The sequence below is a fragment of the Phodopus roborovskii genome, unplaced genomic scaffold, assembly GCF_943737965.1.
Source record: "Phodopus roborovskii unplaced genomic scaffold, PHOROB, whole genome shotgun sequence".
Classification (NCBI taxonomy): domain Eukaryota; kingdom Metazoa; phylum Chordata; class Mammalia; order Rodentia; family Cricetidae; genus Phodopus; species Phodopus roborovskii.
The window spans coordinates 17,356,298-17,378,026 of NW_026126549.1; the positions used below are offsets into that span (position 1 = coordinate 17,356,298).

The window sequence follows — 21,729 nt, forward strand, 5'->3', positions numbered from 1 at the left end:
GGATCTCTTTTCTTGTTCTCCTCCATTCTTCCCCTGACTCCCTCATGTCCTCCTCTCCCCTCCTCTTCTCCCTTTTTCTTTCTCCTAACTCCCTCTCCCCTGTCCCCATGCTCCCAATTTGCTTGGGAGATCTTGTCCCTTTCCCCTTCTCGGGGGACCATGTATGTCTCTCTTAGGGTCCTCCTTGCTTCCTAGATTCTCTGGTGGTGTGGATTGTAGGTTGGTTATCCTTTGCTCTATGTCTAAAATCCATATATGAATGGGTACATACAATGTTTGTCATTTTGTGACTGGGTTACCTCACTCAGGATGGTTTCTTCCAGTTCCATCCATTTGCCCGTGAATTTCAAGATTACATTGTTTTGGTTTTATTTTCCCTTTTGAGTAGTATTCCATTGTGTAGATGTGCCACATTTTCTCTATCCATTCTTCGGTTGAGGGGCATCTAGGTTGCTTCCAGTTTCTGGCTATTACAAATAATGCTGCTATGAACATAGTTGAACAGATGTTCAACTTGTTGTATGAATGTGCATCTTTTGGTTATATGCCTAAGAGTGGAATTGAGGTAGATTGATTTTACTGAGGAACTGCAATACTGATTTCCCAAGTGGCTTTACAAGTTTGCACTCCCACCAGCAGTGAAGGAATGTTGCCCCTTCTCCACATCCTCTCCAGCACTAACTGTCTTTGGTGTTTTTGATTTTAGCCATTCTGACAGAATTAAGATGGTATATCTCAGAGTTGTTTTGATATGAGCAATAAGGGATGTGCTGGACCGATGAAGCCTCTCAGGGTGACCTTTGAGCCTTGAGGTGGGAGCTGATTGGCCCAGATCAGAAGCAGTAGGCGGGGCTATGAGGTGGAGCCAAGAATGCAGTACCACCAGAGGAGGCCACAAGAGTGAGAAGATGTGGCGGGACTTGGGGGATATGCTGGGGTAAATTTATCATTTAGACTACTATTTACTGAAGACTGAGTTTGTCTGTGCACTGTGTGTTTCTGCTTCTTGCTGTTCTTCTCCCTTCCCCTTTCCTACGCCTCTCCCTCTTCCCTTCACTCTATCCCTGCCCTCCCCTCCTTTTCCCTTTCCCTTTGTGTTCATTTGACAACAGTTATGCTCATCTGTTTCTGTTTACCCCTGTTCCAGACTTTCTCTCTTATCTTAATGAGTTTAATGTTTAATCTTGAGTATTAAGCTATTATTATTATACTTCCCACAGTCAAGAACAGACAAAAGAACATATGCTGAAGAAGGTTGAACTCCTGTATCTCTCCCAACTCTACCATTGTTGGACTACTCCATTTTCTGAATTCTCTGCTCTTGGGAGTAAGATTTTGTTTGATTGTTTTGTGATGATAAGAATACAGACACAGATTTTTCTTATTTTTCTCTTCATTGTGCAAATTTGGACACTAAAAAATATTTTGTATTTTTCCCTCTCCCCCACTAAATACTATCTCCTCTAACTCCCCAATCCATGCAGAGTGAGCTCACTATTTAGTTGTGAAGCATTTATCTAAATCATTTTATTATCAATAAAAACTTGGGGTCAAATACCTGGGTGAAAAACTGATAGATCAAAGAAACAGTGAAGGAGTGACCGGCCAACTTTCTCTCTACACTTCCTAGATTGAAGAAAGAGATAGGAAAGTCCAAGTCCCTCCCTCCTCCTTCCTGTGCATCTTCTCTGTTCATATTCCTGGCTTCTCTATGGCTATTTCTGATCAGCTAGCCCTGGTTCAGGGTTAACTTTACTAACACAGTCTAAGAGAGTCACAATACTATCAAACATTTCACAATATAGTGTTTCATTGTGCATGGAGATATATAGTGCTAGAAATGGTGCAGGGGGTACCCTCTGCACATGTATTCTTATGTCGGTTGATGGAAGCTTCCTAGGAAGGGAATGCTATATCAAGAGTAGATTTATGTGGTACTTTGTTAGGTGTGGACAAATCACCCTTCAAGCAGAAAGTGCTTTCAGGAAAGCCTGAGCATGTTAGGGTTCTCTCTTCCTTACCAAGCAGGTGTCAGGTCAGACTTTTGAAATTTCAATAATCTGAACCATGGGGAATGTTATGGCAATAGTCTTCTTGTTTGTACTAAGTTGTTCTGAGGTGGTCTGCCTTTCGCATGTTTAAGGTATACTTTTATACCCTTTTTTTGTTAATACCCCATTCATGTTTTTTTGCCTTGTTTTCAGTGGCATTTGTCCTTTACAATTGGAACAAAGTCCATTGTATACTATATGTACTCACTGTATAGATAAATATATGCTGCAAATATTATCATTTCTCTTTTGATTTTATTCATAATTTCTTTTCCAAGGAAAAAGATTTATTTCAACTTATCTCTCAGTACAGAGCTAGGGTTCAGTGTAACCCCACAACACAGTTCTTTTCTTTTGCTCCTTTCAGTCATTCCTTCTAGATCATTCCATTCCTTTGTTGATTCTCACTGTCACAAAGATCTCTCTATAAGGGACCCACACTGCCACACTGCTGAGACTCAGAGTCTCCACAGCCACACTTGATTAGAACTCAGAGTGGGCAATAATAACCAAAGAACAGAAAAAAGGTGAGATCAGTTATCCACACCAAGAGATCCCACTGAAAAACACAAATATGAATGATCAAGACAGTATGCCTCTTCCAGAAACCAGCAACCCTGGTTGCCCTGAGAAAAACAATTTAGCCAAACAAGACAAAGACTTCAAAAATAGCAATTATGAATATGTTCAAAGACCTTAAAGAGGATATGAACAAGTGCCTTAATGAAGAGAGTGAAAAAAACAATTGACTGAAACAATAAAAACAGATAAAGACATAAAAGTAGAATTCAACAAAGAAACAGAATCACTAAAGAAAACCCACTCTGAAATAAAAGTATACATAGAAAACTCAGGTTGTCAAATAAAAACCTCAAAGGTAAGCTTCACCAACAGATTGAGAAATATAGAAGACAGAATTCCAGGTCCTGAAGTCAAGACAGAAGAAATTGATATCTTAGTCAAAGAAAATGTTCAATCTAAAAAAAAAAAAAAACCAACCAACAAATAAAAAACCTAGGAACAAAATATTCAAGAAACCTGAGACAAATAACAGGTATAGAGGAAGGATAAGGAACCCAGGTCAAAGGCAAAGAGAATGTATTTTGTTTTAAATTGTAGACAACTTCCCCAATAGAAGGAAACAGATGGCTATCAAGGTACAAGGAGCATACAAAACACAAAATAGAAAGGACCAGAAAATAATTTCCCAAAACACATTAAAAAGGATTTATTTTCATGTAGCCACATTTATAAATTTTCTTATTGCTCTGGATTTACAGGCACAGTTAGAAAGCCCCTTGCCACTCTGAGGTTGAAGAAATACCCATATTTTCTAGCTCATTTCTTTACCCTTTTCTCATTTAGAATTGAAACCATTTGAAGTTCACACTCATGTATAACTTTGTAATTTTTAATTGATTAATTTGCCAAATGACTATCCATCCAGGTCCCCTAACATGATTAAGAGCTTAAGATAATATTTTTGTTATATACTAGATTGTTATGCAAACCTGTCCCATTCCCAAGCTTTCTACTCAATTCTATGAACCCTGGAGTTTGTGTACTGTCTTAGTCACCTTTCTATTGCTGTGAGGAGACACATGACCAAGACAACTCCTAAATGAAAGCATTTGATTAGTTTTGGAGGTTTAGTCCATGCATGGCAGTATGCATGGAGCTAGAGCAGTAGCTGACAGATGCATCATGATCCAGAGAGACAGAGAGACACAGAGAGAGAGAATCAATGGGCCCATATGGGCTTTTGACGCTTCAAGTCCATCCCCAGTGACACACTTCTTCCAGGGCCACACCTACTCCACCAAGAGCACATATTCTAAACCTTCTCAAAAAGTGCCACCCCCTGATGACTAAGCATTCAAATATATGAATCTTTGGGAGCCATTCTTAGTCAAACTGCCACATGTTCCTGGGTTTGTTTTGAAGGTGGATCTTGCAGGTGCTGGTAATTAAAGGATCACATGACACAAATAAAAACAAACAAATCCTTAAGAATTTTGGACCTACAAGAATGACCCCAACTAACAGTTTGAGCAACAGTAGAAAGGCTACCATAAATGCCCTTTCCTGATAATGAGAGCAACGACTAACTTATCCACCATCATGGAGCCCTCATCTAGTAGCTGATGGAAACAGATGCAAACACCCACAACTAAACAGAGTCGAACTGGAATTCAGATGCAGAGAGGGAGGACAAGACCAGGTGGCAGAAAAACATAGAGACAGCTGACCTGAACAAGGAGGAGCTAATGCCTCCCCCCAGACTGATAGCTGGACCGACTCAGGCCCCCTGATCATGGGTCTCAGTTAGAAGGCCTGGGCAGTCTAAGGGACCTTGGACAGTGGAGCCAGGATATATTCCTGGTGCACAAAAGGACTTCGGGAGCACATCCCCCAGAGAGAAGGCCTAGTTCCTACTCAAATGACTTGACATATTTAGATGACTCCTCCTGGAGGGTATCACCATACATGTGGAGTGTGTGGGGGTGTCGGGGGTCATGAGAGGGTGGGAAAGAGGGAGGGAGGGAGAGGGAACTGGGGTTGATATGTAAAATAAAAATTATATATATATATATATATATATATATATATATATTTTGGTCTTGGCAAGGAGATTGTTGGAGTTGCTGCTTACTGAGAAGATGGAGTTCTGAGGGAAAATATGAGGCTTCCAAGTCTGACTATATTAGATTTGAGATAATGCCTTAAACTTATGAATAAGGAAAATAACAATTTGGGGTGAGGCCAGAGTCCTGACTGCTAATGTGAGACAAATTTTTGAGCAGGTAAAGGTTGCCTCCTAAGGTGACCTGCCTACTTTGCAGGATGCCTGGGTGAGACAGTCTGCCCGACCCCATATATACTAAAGAAAGTCAGAAAGTTAAAAAAATTTTTTTTCTTGAGATAAAATGTAGACCTCCTGGTGGAGATTAGAAAGAAGGAAGGGGACTTTGAGAATGGATTTAGGGAACTAGCCAGTAAGTGATGGCCAAACAAATGATGTTAAAACCATAAGACTATCAATAGCTTTTCATTGAAACCTTAACTTCATGAGAAGGTTCCAGATCAGAATGTCAGCAGAGTCCCTTTCACCTGAAGCCTGTCTTCTTGAGTGGCAGATGCTTGTCTCCTATCTCTATGTTCACACAAATTTCCCTCTGTGTTATCCATCATGAATTGGCTAAGTCTAAGTCTACTGTAAAGACCCAATTTTAATGTAATAAAAGGATCAAGACCTTATTTCTAAATCTAGTCACATTCTAAAGTACTAAAGGGTAGGCACTGAGTGCTTGGATTTGGCAGTAGACAAGTCCAGCAACAAATATCTTCTTAATTTACCAGTTGAGTGGAAGCAGGAATTTGCAGTCTGAAATATCATACTGCTTTGTCAAATGATCAGCAAGATTACTGCTTCAACACTCAGAGGTTAATATTTCTCCTTTCTTTGAAAGATATTTGTGAGGAAGCTAAACAATTGAAGAGGTCACACACAATCCTTGGATCTGACCCAGAGAAAGTCTGTTTCTTTTGGGAAAGCATGGGATCTCAAAAGGTTCAAGATGCAAGTTAAATAGAAAATCTAGCCTTTGGGCCAGGAAAAAAGATTGTAATAGCTAGAGTTTGGGTTAGAGACTCCCTCAGTGGTATAAAGCTTGCATGAGGCCCTGGGTTTGAGCTCTAGTTTAGGAAAAGAAAGGGACAAAGAACAATAATAAAATATTAATGCTGATCTTAGAGAAGTCAGTCTTTTTTATTTTTTATTTTGGCCATTAGCATGAACTAATTAAAGTAAATCTGAAATATTTTTCAGTTAAAGAACTATTCCAGACTCCCATTAATATACTTTCAGTTTGAAAGTATCCCAATATCACTTTTAAGACATAGCCTTTAGTTATATATGGAAACTAAGAGTCACGACTTACAAATTACTATAATTAATTCATTAATTTTTTTCAGTTGTATCTACATTTAAAAGAATAATTCAACTCTCCCTGGCTTTACAGTAAGATTCTATAACTTCTCTAAGTTGCTTTCAATTCAAGAGCCTCTAGAAGGTTACTTGGTAATCTATTTTTTCAATATTTCTGCTATTTGGATATTAATCATCAACTTACTGTGTCCTAGTGTGGGAAACACCTTCATAAATTACACCTGAAATGTACTGAGTGTCTATAGGACGTTCATTCTAGGGGAAGAAAATTACTTCGAGTCTTCCTTCCTCAGATTGATGTCTTTGTTATTTCTTGGTAACTTCTGTTACTAGCCTCTGAGGCGACTTTCTGAAATTGGAATGCAGCATTAACATGGCTACTCAACAAATCATCTGAACCAAGTACATTTGCTTGGAGGCATTAGGCTGAAATGGTGACTGAGGCATTCAAATTTTATCTAGGAGATTTTAACACATTTTGATGTATAATATTGGATTTCCGGGGGGGGCGTGACATTGTGTGCATGGATAAAGAAAGTTGTGAAGATGATAACATTTTTGCATGAGAGAAAGAAAAAAAATGTAGACATAAAAGTGAAACAAAGATCATACAAAAATGCCAGTGTTGATCTCACAGTACTCTGCCTGTGCAGGGTTTAATTCTTCCTCTCTGATTGTTTGTGGGGCATGATCGCATGTAGCCTAGACTGGCCTTGAGGTCTGAGTGGCGCCAGTGATGGGGATCACCTTGGACTGATGATCATCCTCCTGCCATACCTCCTTAAGACAGGTTTAACAGTTGTGTGCCACTGTGCCTGGTTTATGAGGTTCAGAGGATGGACCTAGAGCTTTTGTCCCTACTAGGGAAGCTTTCTACCAACTGACCTACATTCCCAGCTGCCACTAATTCAACCATTTGAATAATATTATATATATATATATATATATATATATATATATATATATATATATATCTTACTTAGAGGAAAATATTAAAAAGGTAACTCCTAAATATAAACACAGGCTACCCCCTCCTCTTGGTCAGTGGGACCCTCATCTAGGGAAGTTTTACTGCTACTCTTTGTCCAAGTTCCAGTCTTCTTTTAACACACATTACTTCTAAATGGGGCCATTTTGGAAGCAAAGATTCATAGTGAGGTCAGAACTATAATCCACTGACAACACACTTCAGCATTTTTTGCTTTCTCTGATAAACAACGGTGAATTGTGCCTCTTTATACCTTGGTTAGTCTTTGCAAATGCTGGTAACTGAAACAGGCCAGCATCTGAGCATTAGCTGCACTAGCACTGACCCTCATATGATCGGTATGCCACATTCTCCAAATGTGTAGTTCTATAAGGTGCCTCCCATGGTGCTGACCCTGCTGCCCATCTTCACTCCCTGGCTTTTGAGGGAAGGTCTTTCAGGTGTTTGTAGATAATTGTGGTTCTTCTCTGTCAGTGGGGGCTGTAGTCTGGCACATTTGGGAACACAAAAGTAAAACCATCTTGTACCTCTTGCTCATTAGCTTCCTGTTTTTAAAAACAGGCACTGATTACTCCAGCCTATGACTTGCCTTAGACTGTGAAATGTCAAAGAACTGTATGCATCAAGCTATTGAATCAGAGGGGGGGGAGAGGGGTTGTGCCAATTTCCTAAACACTATAGTATTGGGTTATATTATAAGTTAGAGTAGTTTAGGCTGTCCCCAGAGGTGTGTATGTTTAAATGTAGTTCCTATTCTGTATCTAAAAGGTAGAAAAGGAAGACTTTGAAAATTGAGTAGAATTAAAGTTAAATGAGGTCATCTGGAGAGATCTAGGGAGGGAGGGAGAGAGGACAACCAACCATATGTGTTCTATTGTTTGCTATGTTGTGTCTTGTACCACTTCAGGATTCCCCAGTAAAAAGATAATTATCAGAGGTTTCTCCTTGGCTTTGGACCTGCTTAATTATCAGTCAAAAGGAACCATAGTTTATAGAGTTACTGCTTAGTTATAGTGAAACCATATAGACAGATGCAGGCTATATTTGAGAGGATCCACAATTATCATTAGAACTGTAATATCAGTGTTAATGGTAGCAAGTCCAGCAGAACACAACACAAAGTCCCAGGCCCTTCTTAAAACAATACATATATATTGATATCTGTCATTACTGTCTTCCATCCCTGTCCTATTTAGTGTGTGCCATAAGGAACTCAAATCCTTGCTTTCTGAATGGATTTAATATTGTAGAAACAAGCATAGGCTGCTTAACTGAGAATAAGTAAGTCTATTTATCCAGAACTTGCTGTAGTGAGGGGCTGGGTACCTAATATAACCACTTTTGCCAAACAGGCTGATGCAGGCCAAAAAGATTTTCAGTGGGGAAAAATGGGAATCCTTTGATGTGTCTCATTGAGATTGTTGATATGCAGAAATTGTGGGTAGCCTCACTGGAACTAGGACATCTTATGTCACCCATTAGTGGTTTGTTCTGGTTAGTTTCGAACTGGGGCAGCTATGAGCTGCTAATCAAGTTATGACTGTTTTGATAGGAGAGATACAGAGGCTTGGCTGGCTTCTTAGGCTTGTTGTTGTGCGTTATGGGTCAGGGTTCTATTTTTATTTGTGGTTTGATCATTTAGGTTGAATATTCAGGCTCTCACCAGAGGTAATTATTTATTTATAGACTCTTTGCATGGCATGAGTAGTAACCTACTCACCATTGCATACTACAAAGTAGATTTTCCTAGTCTGTAATATTTCCTGTCAAAGTCATAGTTTTACATGGTCAAGTCTGTTTTTCTTTGTAATTTCAAGGATTTAGAATTTTCCTTTAAAAAGAGTCTTCTTTATGACACTATAAAACATGCCTCCTGAGTTTCCTCTTAATGTTACTGTAGTTAGGCATAGAACTTCAATCTATATCAATTTCTACATATAGTATAAAAGGAACTACAGTTGTACTTCCTTCTTCAGATGGACAGCTGCTGAGGAGCATAAATTCTCCCTGACTGACTTAAAAGGCCATGTTCAGTGAACACTCATCTGTGGCATGCACTTGTGCTTGCCCTGGGCCTCTACTCCTTGATCTGTTTTTCTGCTCAATCACCAGAACACATCCCTGTTTTTGGAGCATTAGTCCCTCTGCCCCCATCTTTCTCTATTTCTTTATGTCACTGAGAAAAGGGCTTTTCAAAGCTCTGTGTTCACAGACAAAGTAGAAACTGTCTCACGTAGTTGTTGCATCATTGGATAAGAGTGTGATCTGTGTAGCTTGTGCTTTTTGATTGTTGAGAATGTTTTTAAAATTAATATATCTATCTAAGCATGTTTTATCAACCTCAAGTCTCAAGTGTTTCATGCCATATTTTAGACAGTTAGTAAAAGTCATTAAGTTCTCTTAGCATGATTTTAGATTTGCCTGTGTTTCTTGTCTTCTAACATTCTTGGTCTACATTAAAAGAATATTATTAGTTATGTAAATGTTCATGACTATTAATAGTGCCTTGGTGGATGTTATATCTAACATTCTGGAAGCCTCCTTGCTAGTATTGGGAGGAAAAGCCTCAAATGTGAAATAACTGGAAATCAGAACATACGCTGACTAAACAATTTGTTCCCAATGTTATGATTGGAAATCATAGTTTTCCTAACAAAGGAAAGCTCTAATGGTCAAGCCATTCTGTTCTGGAGAAGCGACCACTCTTTTCTCTGAAGAGATCTGAATCAAGGGAGGGGAACCATGACTCTTGCAGTTTCTTCTGTCTCCCTGGCCATGGTAAAGGGCGTCCCTGTACATGAGATATGGAAGTGCATTCACTGGAGACCATCCTGCTCACAGGGCTTTTTGCCATGGTGATGGTCTTTGCTTTATGTTCTGATGACTGTGTTGATAACCAGGCGAGGCGGCCATAGTTTGTGCTCCTCTCTGCTATGCACTGCTTACATCAGCTCTCTAGGAGAATGTTAATATTACAAAAAAAGAAGGCTTATCAAAGTGCTGTTATTGGCCTCTTTGAGTTAAAATTCCTTGGTGGTTATTTTATTGAATTATCTTTTGACAATTAAGCATTGTGTAAAAAGAAAAAGGAAAATGAGTATTGGTTGATGGGTGATAATTAAAATGGCGCCTTTGAAGAATTAAGCAAGGGCTAACCATAAATTTCATTCTTGACTTTAAAGACCTCTGGTGGCCAAATCTCCCGAGTGACTGTCTAACAACAGTTGTTCCTTCCCTGGCACAAGTCTTAGATGAAAACACAGGATAGTGGAGAAAATGGGGACCATGTAGCGAATGCCAAACTTTTTTTCCCAAACCGATTGCAGGAGACGTCTTGTCGTCTTGTCATTTCCACACCAATTTTACTAGGCTACAGAGTGATGTGTGTAATTTCAGTTTGTAATGGCTGGCTGGTTAATGAGAAGACACAAAATCAATCTTGAGAATTTGCTGAGGTTCTTCACCTAACTAGTGGTAAATAGACATGGGTATGACATACAGATTCTTTGCCAATGATGCTGTGATGAGGGATGGGACTTCACCTGTGGTTTTCAAACACAGAGCGAAATAGTTGAACATTTATTTTTAAGGACTGAAAGCTCAGCTGACAATAGATTCTGGATGTTCTAGGAAGCACAAATAGTGAGAAAAGCATGAAGCAAGGCAGACACTAATAAAAGAAAATGAAGGACTCTCTAGCAGTCATAAACATTGTAAACATGATGCTGGCAGGACTTCTCCCCCCTTTGCTAAGATTACATTATTAAAGCTAACCCCCCAAGGTCTATTGCCTTATCTGACTACTTCCTTATACCTCACTAAAACCCCATGATCCAACTATCAAAACATCAAGGTCCAACAATCAAAATTTATTATTTGGCTATACTGGCTAACCTGTCCAATCAGGACTTAACATGTCATCCTAATAGACACTTCCCTTTTCTCCTTAAAAACCCACTTCTGCTGACACACCTGTTGCAATCTTTGCCTGGTCTGGAGGCAGAATCCCTACCCCATGCCTCCCCTCCTCTCAACTTGTTCTTTGGGTAATAAATCTCCTTTGTGCTGAGAATTCAGTGTCTGTTGTGTTCTGTGCCTACTCAGAGGCTGCTTCAGAAAAGTCTTCATTTTTAAGTCAAGATGTGCAAATGAAACAAAACAAAACAAAATGTGCATTCCATCTCCAGGATGGCAAATTATCATTGTGCTCTGGATCTGTTTCATCATCGTCAGCAGGCATCACATATTTAAATCACTGTTACTTAGGAAGTATGAGGATGCTAAGCTGATGGCAACTTAAGACCACCTAATCCAGCCCCTGTCAGAGTAGAGGTTAGTGGTGATTCTACTTTTGGCTTAGTGGAGAGAGGAAGACAATAGGGTGGGCATGGAGAAATGAATGTCTGCTTATATCTTGTTAGCTAATTGCTGCATGGACTCCATGAGCTTGAAAATCACCATTCAAGAATCCTATGATGTGATTTTTCCTTTAATCCTTCCTTGGAGCTTTTGTGATTACACCATGAAGTTAACTCAATTATTTTTCTCTTAACATCACCCATGAGTTAGCTTCTCTGAGAAAGGCACTTTCTAGTGCTAGAGGGAAGATGAGAGAACTGTGTTCTCCGAGTGCGGCAGAACCTCCACAGGCTGTCTTGTAGACAGAAGTTTCTGTTCTGCTTGGTCCTGCAGCCATTTAGTCTCAAATAAACACACAGGGGCTTGTATTAATTATAAATTGTTTGGCCAATGGCTAAGACTTCTTGTTGGCTAGGTCTATTTTAATTATTAACCCATTTCTGTTCTATGTATCTCTACATGACCTTGGCTTACCCGTGAAGCCCAAGTCTCTTTCTTCCTCAGCAACTACATGGCGTCTCTCTGAAGATTCCTGTCTGTGTTTCTCATCCCAGAATTCCCCTAGTCTGGTAGACCCACCTATACTTCCTGCCTGGCTACATCCTTCCTGTCCATTGGTCAAAACAGCTGTATTCATCAGCCAGTAAGAAAAACATGTCTTCACAGCATCCAGAAGGTCATCCCCCATCACTGTCTCTGCTTTAGCTGATAGTCACTTTGTAATATCCTTTAGCACTTTTTACATGTCAGAGAATAAATTAAATTCCAGATCATGAGTGTTAACAAAAGGCATGATGGACATACAGGGAAATCAGCTGATGCCATCCATTAAAACAACTCACATTTACTAAAACTCCATTAACCACTTCAGAGCTTTGCTATGGTTTCCTCTGGCTTCCTTTTCTTCTTCCCCCCTAACCTTTTTTTTCTTGTGGAGTAATCTCCCCTCCCTGCCCTCCTCCTTTTATTTTCTGGATTAGCACTATTCTCACCCTGAGCAAGCAACAATCCTATGTACGGTGGACTCCATCTCCTTGGAAAGCTGATCTGCCACTGCTGTGACCTGGGAATCACCCTGGGGGAGGTTCTTGTCCCCTACACATTGAGGCTTTGCAGACAATCATCAGACAGAGAGACCTTTTCCTTTTTGGTAAAGGGATTCAGGATTGGCCCTTGGTGACTCTTCCTTCCTAATAGTCACAGCTAGTTGAGACTCCCTGTCCAGTGAGTTATCATGAAACTGTGTGACAAGGAGGATATGCTGGAGGTGACTGGGCAGAGTGGTTTTAAATAGACTGTGAAAAGTGTTGCAGTTTCCAACTTGGTGTCTTGTGTAATGTTCTTTGGGGAAAGCCTTGACAACATTCAGCCATTCTATAGCAGGCCTTGTAGAAGGGGGCAGAGATTTCTTAAAAACAGCCTGCACTAATTGACAGTCACATGACTGAGCTGTCTTGAGGTACATTCCCAGTCCTGGCTAAGCTTCAGGTAACTGTTGTCTTGATTGACAGGCTGTTGCTCATTAGAGGTCCAGGCACACAATGACCCAGCCAAGTCAGTTCTGAGTTCTTCATTCACAGCAATGGTGAGGGGAAAAAAAAAGATTATTAATTATTTTAAGATGGTTTGGGGGGCAACTTGCTATGTTTTATTTTTGTTTGTTTATGTGTGTGTATGTGTGCATATGTCTGGGAGCATATGGCACTTGTATGTGGGTTCCCACAGAGGTCCTGGACTGGGAGTAGCAGGCAGTTGTGAACTTCCAAATAAGGGTGCTGGGAACCAAACTCTGGTCTCTGCAAGACCAGCAAATACTCTTGACCACTGAGTCATTTCTCCAGTGCTTTTAACACATTCTTGATTGAAAACGTGATTCTTTTTTGTTTTCGTTTTTAAAATTTAAATTAGAAGCAAACTTGTTTGACATGTCAACCCTCTCCCTCCCATCCTCCACTGCCCCCCCCACTAACCCCCTATCGCATCCCCTTCCTGCTCCCCAGGGAGAGGGAGGCCTTCTATGGGGGATCTTCAAAGTCTGTCACATTATTTGGAGCAGGGCCAAGACCCTTCGGCATGTGTCTAGGCTGAAAAGAATATCCCTCTATGTGGAATGGGCTCCCAAAGTCCATTCATACACTAGGGATAAATACTGAAATACTGATCCATTACCAGAGACCCCATAGATTGCCCAGGCCTCTTAACTGAGACCCATGTTCAGGGGGTCTGGGTCAGTCCTACGCTGGTTTCCCAGCTATCAGACTGGGGTTCATGAGCTCCCCCTTGTTCAGGTCAGCTGTCTCTGTGGGTTTCTCCAGTCTGGTCTTGACCCCTTTGCTCATCACTCCTCTCTCTCTGCAATTGGATTCCAGGAGTTCAGCTCAGTGTGTGGCTTTGGGTGTCTGCTTCTGCTCCCATAAGCTATTAGATGAAGGCTCAAGGATGGCATATAAGATAGTTATCAATCTCATTATAGGGGAAGGGCATTTAAGGTAGCCTCTCAACTATTGCTTAGATTGTTAGTCGGGGTCATTCTTATAGGTCTCTGGACATTTCCCTAGTGCCAGATCTCTTTAGACCAATAATGGCTTCTTCTATTATGATATCACCTTTTTGCTCTCCTTTATTCTTTCTCCTACTCCATCTTCCTGCTCCCTCATGTCCTCATCTCCCCTCCCCTTCTCCCCTTCTCTTTCTCTTAACACCCCAAAGAAGTGATTCTAAGGCTACTAAGTTTTACTGTTAATAATGCTACAGGGTTGCAGTGCGCTGATCAGCCCTCCCTCCCTCCCTCCTTTCCTCCCTCCCTCTCTTCTTTCCTCCCTCCCTCCATTATTGTTTTATGACACAAAGTCTCACTGGGCTGGAACTCCAGGCTGGCATAAAATTCATGGCAATCCTCCTGCCTCACTACCAAGTACTGGGCTGACAGTGTGAGCCACCATGCCTGGGATTGACTTCTATATTTCTCATGTGTGTGTGGTCATCTTTTCTTAACAAAACAACACTCAGGGAACTCATTTAATTATTACTTTAAGTTTTTAGTAGAATTATTAATTACAAATTTAAAATGAACTCTATTATTAAAAACCTTGCAAATAAATAAAAAGTAAAGTGGACACAGATAATATACACAAGTTGTGAAAGAGGTTATAAAATTAATGATTGTTCTGGTTCTGACTCTGTCATGGATGTTTTTGGTTTTTGTGGTGGACAAGTGCATAAAATAGATGCTGAAAGGGTATAGTTTAGTGTGAACTGCCATAGTTTCTGTCATGAAAGCTTCATCTAACCATATAGAGGGTTGTTGAGTTATAGAGACTTTAGAATTTGTTTATTTATTTGAACTAATTTTTAAAGGCATTTACCCAATATTGAGGACAATAAAACAGAACATGGACCCTAGAATAATGAGACCTAGAAACTACGATTTTCTATCCGTGTGCCCTTGGGCACAATGTTAATCGGAGGTCCAATTTTCCCATTTGTGAAATATGCAGAATAGTTATAAGCACCTCACAGAGAGTTGAAGAGATGAAATATGATAACGTGTGTTCCTTATGCATTGCATGGTTTGGAGTGAATGCTCAATAAATGTCAGCTATTACTGATGTACTTATAGCTTCAAAGGTATGTCTGTTCTGATTACATTTAAAATGGAAATTTGGCAGTTAAAAGGCAGAAGTTCAAACCCCAATCTATCCAGCATTGTACCTGTTAATGATATTAATAGCATTAGAATGGCATTGTATTCAGTAACATGCTGATACTGTGAATGTGTACGTCATGGAAAGCTAATCATCCCAAACAATGGCAATGTCAGGGCAAAGCACCAGATGTAGAAAATTTAATCAGGGAAACATCTTCCACTTTTAAATGTTGTATTTTATGTATATTTAAAGTGTAGTGCATGGGAAAATATGGCAGTCATAGAATATTCATGAAGGTGACTTTTTATATTTCTCATGCTTTACTTCCTGGATTTGCCTATTCTTCCATCATACATCCACGCATACCCACACACCCACATAAGCACAGGCATGCTCACACACATGCTCAGTCTCCTCAAAGGTTGACTTATTATTAAATATCAGTTGATTAAATACTTTGATCTTAAGGTTTCATGTAAATAAGAATGAAATCTTAGATAAAGATAGTTTGGAAAATAACAGACAAAAAAAATTAGAAATCAGTAATAGAAAATTCCAAGGACAGAAGAAAAATCAGAGTAAATGAAAAATTCCAGAACAGACCAAATCATAAGAAAATGAGCATTTGTTTGTGGCAAGGAATCAGAGCACAGACTCTTCAAGGACAGTCATTTACTTAGGAGAACTACTAAGCACCCCAGCTAGCTTTTATATTGCATCTTGCTTTCCTCATCTCATTTCTTTAAGGACAAAAAGGCTACTATTGAGTAAGAACCCTGAGAAGAAATGGGTGTTTGGTTTAAGTGAACCAAACTGTGAACTCATGTGCTAAATTTTACAACCACAAGCTTAATTCTAGTTTCTTAGCTCCAATTTTGGGGGCATTGGAATCAGAAAAGAGTAACTTTTTGAGTAGTAGGCTGTTTGTCTTGGTTCCTAGTATAAAGGAAGCATTTTGTGCAAGAGAGTCTAGGGCCTCAATGAGACTTGGCATTTTCATCCAAATAAAGAAATAATAGCATGTATCCTTTAGCATTTCTGAGCATTGAGTCAATGAATTCTCTAGCCAGGCAGTAGTATTTAATATACAGGTGGATGGGGAGGCACTACAAAGGGAGGGGAATGAATGGGGACAAGTATACCAATACATATATACATACATAAATGCACATATATCCATATGCACATATAAATGTCTGTGTGTTGTTATAAAGCCCAATAATTTGTATGTTAACTTTAAAAATTAACAGTTATTGTATAGTATAGTCCTCTGAACTGAAACATTTTTCCAAAGAGAGATGGCCATTAAGGATAATAATACACAGGAAGTAAAGAAAATTCACAAGTCTCAGGAATTTCCTGAAATTTAGGACATTAACAAAGACTCATCATGGGAGTAGACAATCAGTAAGCAATTGCTGGAGAGAGGAGCCCTGACTCACTGGGTAGCCTGCAAGTTGTACAAAGAGCTCCAAGTATGCTCTCTTGAGGAGATGCTCATGTTGGGATAGCTTGTCTGGTGTTACAATGTCTTGAGTCATTCATGCTTCAGTAAGAACCCCTCACTTATGCTCCTGTAAGTTAACCCATGCCTTAGGTATGGTTTCTGTTGCTGTGATGAAACACTATGACCAAAAGTAACTTAGAGAAGAAAGGGTTTATTTCATTTTCCATGTCTCAACCATACTTCTTCATCAAGGAAAGTCAGGGCAGAAACTTGAGGCAGGGACTTAGAAGCAAGCAGAGACCATGAAAGATTTCTGCTTGTTGGCTTGCTTATGGCTTGTTCAGCCTGATTTCTAATAGAATCCTGAACCACAAATACAGGGGTGGTCCCACCCTTAATGGGCTGGGCCCTCATATATCAATCATTAATTAAGAAAATATCTTTAGAGGCTTATCTACAGATGGATCTTTTAAGAAATTTTCTCAGTTGAGTTTCCCTCCTCTTGGATGACTCTAGCTTATGTCAAGTTGACATAAAACTAGCCCACACACTCCATGACACTCATAGGCCCATTAAGCTAGACTTACATGTAATCCTTAGTTTGGTCTGACATTGGTTTCCTATCTGGGGTGAATAGGTGTTTGTTTTTGTCTCCCAAGGAAAAGTCACACAACAATGATTATAATTTAAAAAGAAATTTCAAGAGGATTTTATAACATAGTAAGGAAATCAGGAAGGGGGCAGACATGAACATCCATGTCAGCAAGTCCCTGATGGAGATGATACTAATAACAATTACAGCTGTAGCATGAGTTCTAATAGGTCTTCATAATAAAAGCCCAGAGTCAGATATTGGGGTAAATGCTGAAAGGTCAGAGAAGTAAAGGAGACAGCCACAAGAGAGACCTCTTACCTCTCCTCAATCCTCAGACCAAAGGGGCAATCCTGTCCCTACAAATCTTCAGATGAGACTGAATGCCATGAGTCCCTGTCTCCTCCAATCTTACATTCCTCTCTCTACTCAGCCATATTATTCCTGTTCCCATCTCCCTAGTATTGGAATTAGAGGCGTGAGCCACTACTGCCTATATCTGTGTCCCTTTTAGACCGGATCAGTCTCATGTAGTACAGGGTGGCCTTGAATTTACAGGGATCCTCCTGCCTCTGCCTCCTGAGTGCTGGGATTAAAGTTGTGTGCCACCATTTGTTGGTGTCTATGGCTAACTAGTGTGGCTAGCTCCAAATTTTGATCTTCAGGCAAACTTTATTTGTTAGACCATAAACAAATTATCAGCACATCCTCCCACCTTTTTTTTTGGTCTAAAACAAAAAGGTTATAACATAGAAGAAAAACTACATAGAATAAGTACAATAATTATATATATATAATGCATAATGTATATAATGTATATAATGTATAATGTATATAATATATATGTATATATATATATATAAAATGTAAACAGGCAAAATTACATCAATAATGTCTAGTCTATTTGATTTGACAATTTCAGAGAAAATACTCCATATCTATCCTATCTTGGTGAGTCCAAGGTTGTACATTATTCACTTTCTTATCTAATTTGCATTATCAAAATTATCTTTTAATGTCTCTCAACATTATATACTTTATACTTCTTTAGTGAGCTTCTTTTCTGAGTCTGATAAACAAGAAAACTGTAACTATCTAGTCTTCAACTTCCTGAGAAGGAAACAATATTAACTGAATAAGCAGGAAGTGCAAGCAAGCAACTTCTAAAAAAAAAATGTGAGAAATGACAGAAACAGCTTGATGATTGGACAGTCACACAAAGTTCCTCTGCAACTTTGGGGTATCCATTTTAGCCTACAGGTCTATAATATTTGGCAGACTTTTCTATAAAGCATGATTTTTGAAGGACTACCTCTCTTTGTCTTGGCAAGGTTTGGCAGTCCCTCTAGTTTGTGTCCTGCTTGTCCAATTTGGACAGCATACTGTCAGCAGTTGAGGCAAGAGTACTTCCTTGCCCAGTGGCTTACTTTGGGCATAAAAGAGTACATTCCCTGTGGGATTTCTTCAATGCCCACCAGCTTCTCAGATGTAGACTGATGCTGCTAGGAGCAGATATGTCTCACTGTCATAAAAAAGAACTGTATGCTATTAAAACTTCTTAAATGTCATATTCTGTAGATCTCTGAAGTGTTTGAAGATGACCTGTCTATCTAAAATATATCTCTGTTTGACCTTGAAAACATACCTAATATGACTATAAGTTTGATTGTAATAGGTGACTAATACTAACCTTCTTTATTATTCTAAATAGTTTTTAATAATATTTTTCAAGGACTAGAAATTTGTATTACATTGTTAAATGGGCTGTATAGGTACAATACTTTAAACAAGATTAAAAACGTATTTGCAGTATGTTCTAACAAAAATAACTTTAAATTTGTACCCACCTATATCAATATGTAAAATATTTAAAACTAGTAGTTGCTTTCTAAAAGCAAATTCAATAATCTACCTTTTTATTTTATCAGACAACAGGCTTAGGTGAGTTCATGCTTGTCCTGTTTAGTTTTTTGTCAACTTGACACACACACTCAGGTAATTTGGAAGGAAGAAACCTCAATTAAGCAAATGCCTCTATCAGATTGGCTTGAGGGCAGTCTATGGGGGCATTTTCTTGATTAATGACTGTTATGGGAGGTGCCAGCCCTTTGTGGGCAGTGCCATCCCTAGGCAGATGGTTCAGTAGTGTAAGAAAGCAAGCTGAGCAAACCACAAATTTCAAGCCAGTAACAAGTATTTCTTCAGTTCTTGCTCCTGCTTGGACTTCTCTTCATACTGGACTACAGCAGTAAGCTGAAATGAACGCTTTTCTCCCTGAATATCTCTTGGTCCCGATTCTTTATCACAGCAATAGAAAGCAAGCTAAATACTTGTTGAACACTAAGTACTTAGATGACCATGTCGGCTGCTATATCATCCATGAGGATGATTAGAGGATTCTCCCTTGGGGACCAGTGTAGCCTAAGAGGGGAGGCAGAGTGAAGTAACTGCCCCGAGCAAACAGCCTATGGAGATCACCTTAGAGAAGTTCAGTGTTGACCAGCCTCACACACATATTCAGGTGCTTCAGCCATGAATGACCTTAGCGATGGAAGAAGATAGAACTATAAAACACAGCAAAATGATGAGGCGGGCAAAGACACCACTGACGGAAAAGAAATTTTCCAAAGCTCATCATGAATATCTAGAAAGTTTAGGAAAATACTATACTCATGAACTGAGAAGAGGAATCTGTGGAGAAGCCATTCAGAAAACACAGAAGAATAAAGTAGAACAAAAAGATTTTAAAAATAGATTAGAGGAGATAAGGAGCTTGAGAAATGGTCTGAAAAAAAATTTAATACACAATAATAGCAGTTCAAAAAGAGAAGACTGGAGAAAATTGAGTATAGGAAATCATCATGAGGGTAATTTTTAAGCCATTTCTCCAGACCGAAGGCCATGAGTTTTTAGATTGAATGGGCTCACAGGAAACATAAACAATGAATGAAAATAGACTCCTGGAGGGCAGAACTTCAGAGCTAGGTTACAAAGATCTGATGAAAGCTTCTGGGTGGAAGGATAAGCACTTCACACACAAAGCACTGCAAATCGAAGTCACTCTGTAAGCTAGGGGAACGGATGAGTCATTTAAAATTAAAGGGAAAAGTTCTATGTGAAATTCCATATAGATCCAAATTACCAGTCAGATAGAAAGATAGGATATACATATTATTAAATAAGCAAGATTTACCGCCCAGAGCACTCCTGACAGATGTAATCCACTGTGCTGTGCAGTTTTGTGTCAACTTGACATAAACTAGAGTCATCTGGGAAGAGAGAAAATGTTTCCACCAGGTTGGCTTGTGGGTGTTTTCTTGATTAATGGTTGCTGTGAGAGAGCCCTTTGACTGCTGGTCCTTGGTGCTATATGAAAGCAGTCTGAGCAATCTTTGAGGAGAGAGACAGCAGTTTCCTCCTTGGCCTCTGCTTCAATTCCTGCCTCCAGCTTCCTGCTGTGAGAGGCTGTATGGCTGTGTGACTTGCCTTATTAATCGAGTGTGACCTGAGAGATGTAAGCAGAATACTCCCTTTTCTCCACCTGAGAGATGTAAGCAGAATAATCCCTTTTCTCAACAAGTTGCTTTTGGTCGTGGTGTTTTGTCACAGAAATAGAAACACTAAGACACCTTCCAAACTGATGGAACAAACCAAGAAGGAGAAACATGTAGGGCATGAGAAAGCAGAAGTCCAATACAGGAGAGAGGCACAAAGAATTCCTCTAATGACAGCAGGTTGGAATTAAAATGGCTGGCCTTCATGACCACAGAGGATGAACAACTCATGGTGTGAGCAAGAAAATATGCAGCCAAAGGCAGAGTAAGGGTCCCTCTGTGGTCTGCCTCTTCTCATAATGAATAGAAAGGTTTGGTGTAAGAAAAACATAAAAAATAAAAAATAATAAAAAACCCCACAGCAGTTATTGATAAGGGACAACGGTATATGGCTGAGAATAGATGGAGTTTGAAAGTACAGTTATATTAAAGACTCCCCTCCCTCCCTCTTTCCCTCCCTCCCCCTCCCTCCGCCCTCCCTTCCTTTCTTCCTTATGTGAAGAAGAAAACATGACTGCCCACAGGAGACCTCTACTTTGATTTGTAAACACTCATTCAGGATCCCCTCTTTCTACTAGTGGGAGCAGGTGTCTCCCTGGAAATGTGTTTTCTAGTTACCCTTTATTTTACAAAAGATCCCAATAACTATACATCATAGACACTTGGACTATGAGAGGCTCAGCAGAAGATGAGTCCTTTTCCTCCCACCTTGAGTAAGAGAAGGGAGCCAGGCCTTGTAGGACAAGGGTTGCTAGGTTGTGTTTACTGGGCACAACGAGATGCTCCTGGTGTTGTGCAGTGCTTTGTTGAATGCCAAACTTTTGTTTTACACTGTAACAGCCCAGGGCTTTGTATATGGATCTGTGATTTTCTGTTCAGTCACTAGAGTTTTATGCAGTGGAACATATCTACAAAAGGGAATTTGTACATGCCATAGTATGTGCCTATATGTATAAATCCACTTAGGTACACTATAAAAGAAAAACACAGCCACTAGATTGTTTTTGGAATGATTTTAATATAAGTAAATGCAGCTAAGCTTAACTATGGCCAGTTATGTAGAGTATATAAGTACTTTAACAGGAGCAGCATTGAAGAATGACTCCTAAAATGCCATGGATGACATATTCTGTCTAAACACG

At 39.5% G+C, this 21,729-nt stretch overlaps 1 non-coding gene across 1 annotated transcript; it reads left to right on the top strand.

The window, feature by feature from the left end:
• The first annotated feature begins 4,769 nt into the window (after window positions 1-4,769).
• Window positions 4,770-4,920, top strand: LOC127234322 (U12 minor spliceosomal RNA). Its single transcript, XR_007835565.1, has one exon. It is a non-coding gene; the product is annotated as a U12 minor spliceosomal RNA (small nuclear RNA).
• The last annotated feature ends 16,809 nt before the right edge of the window (window positions 4,921-21,729 follow it).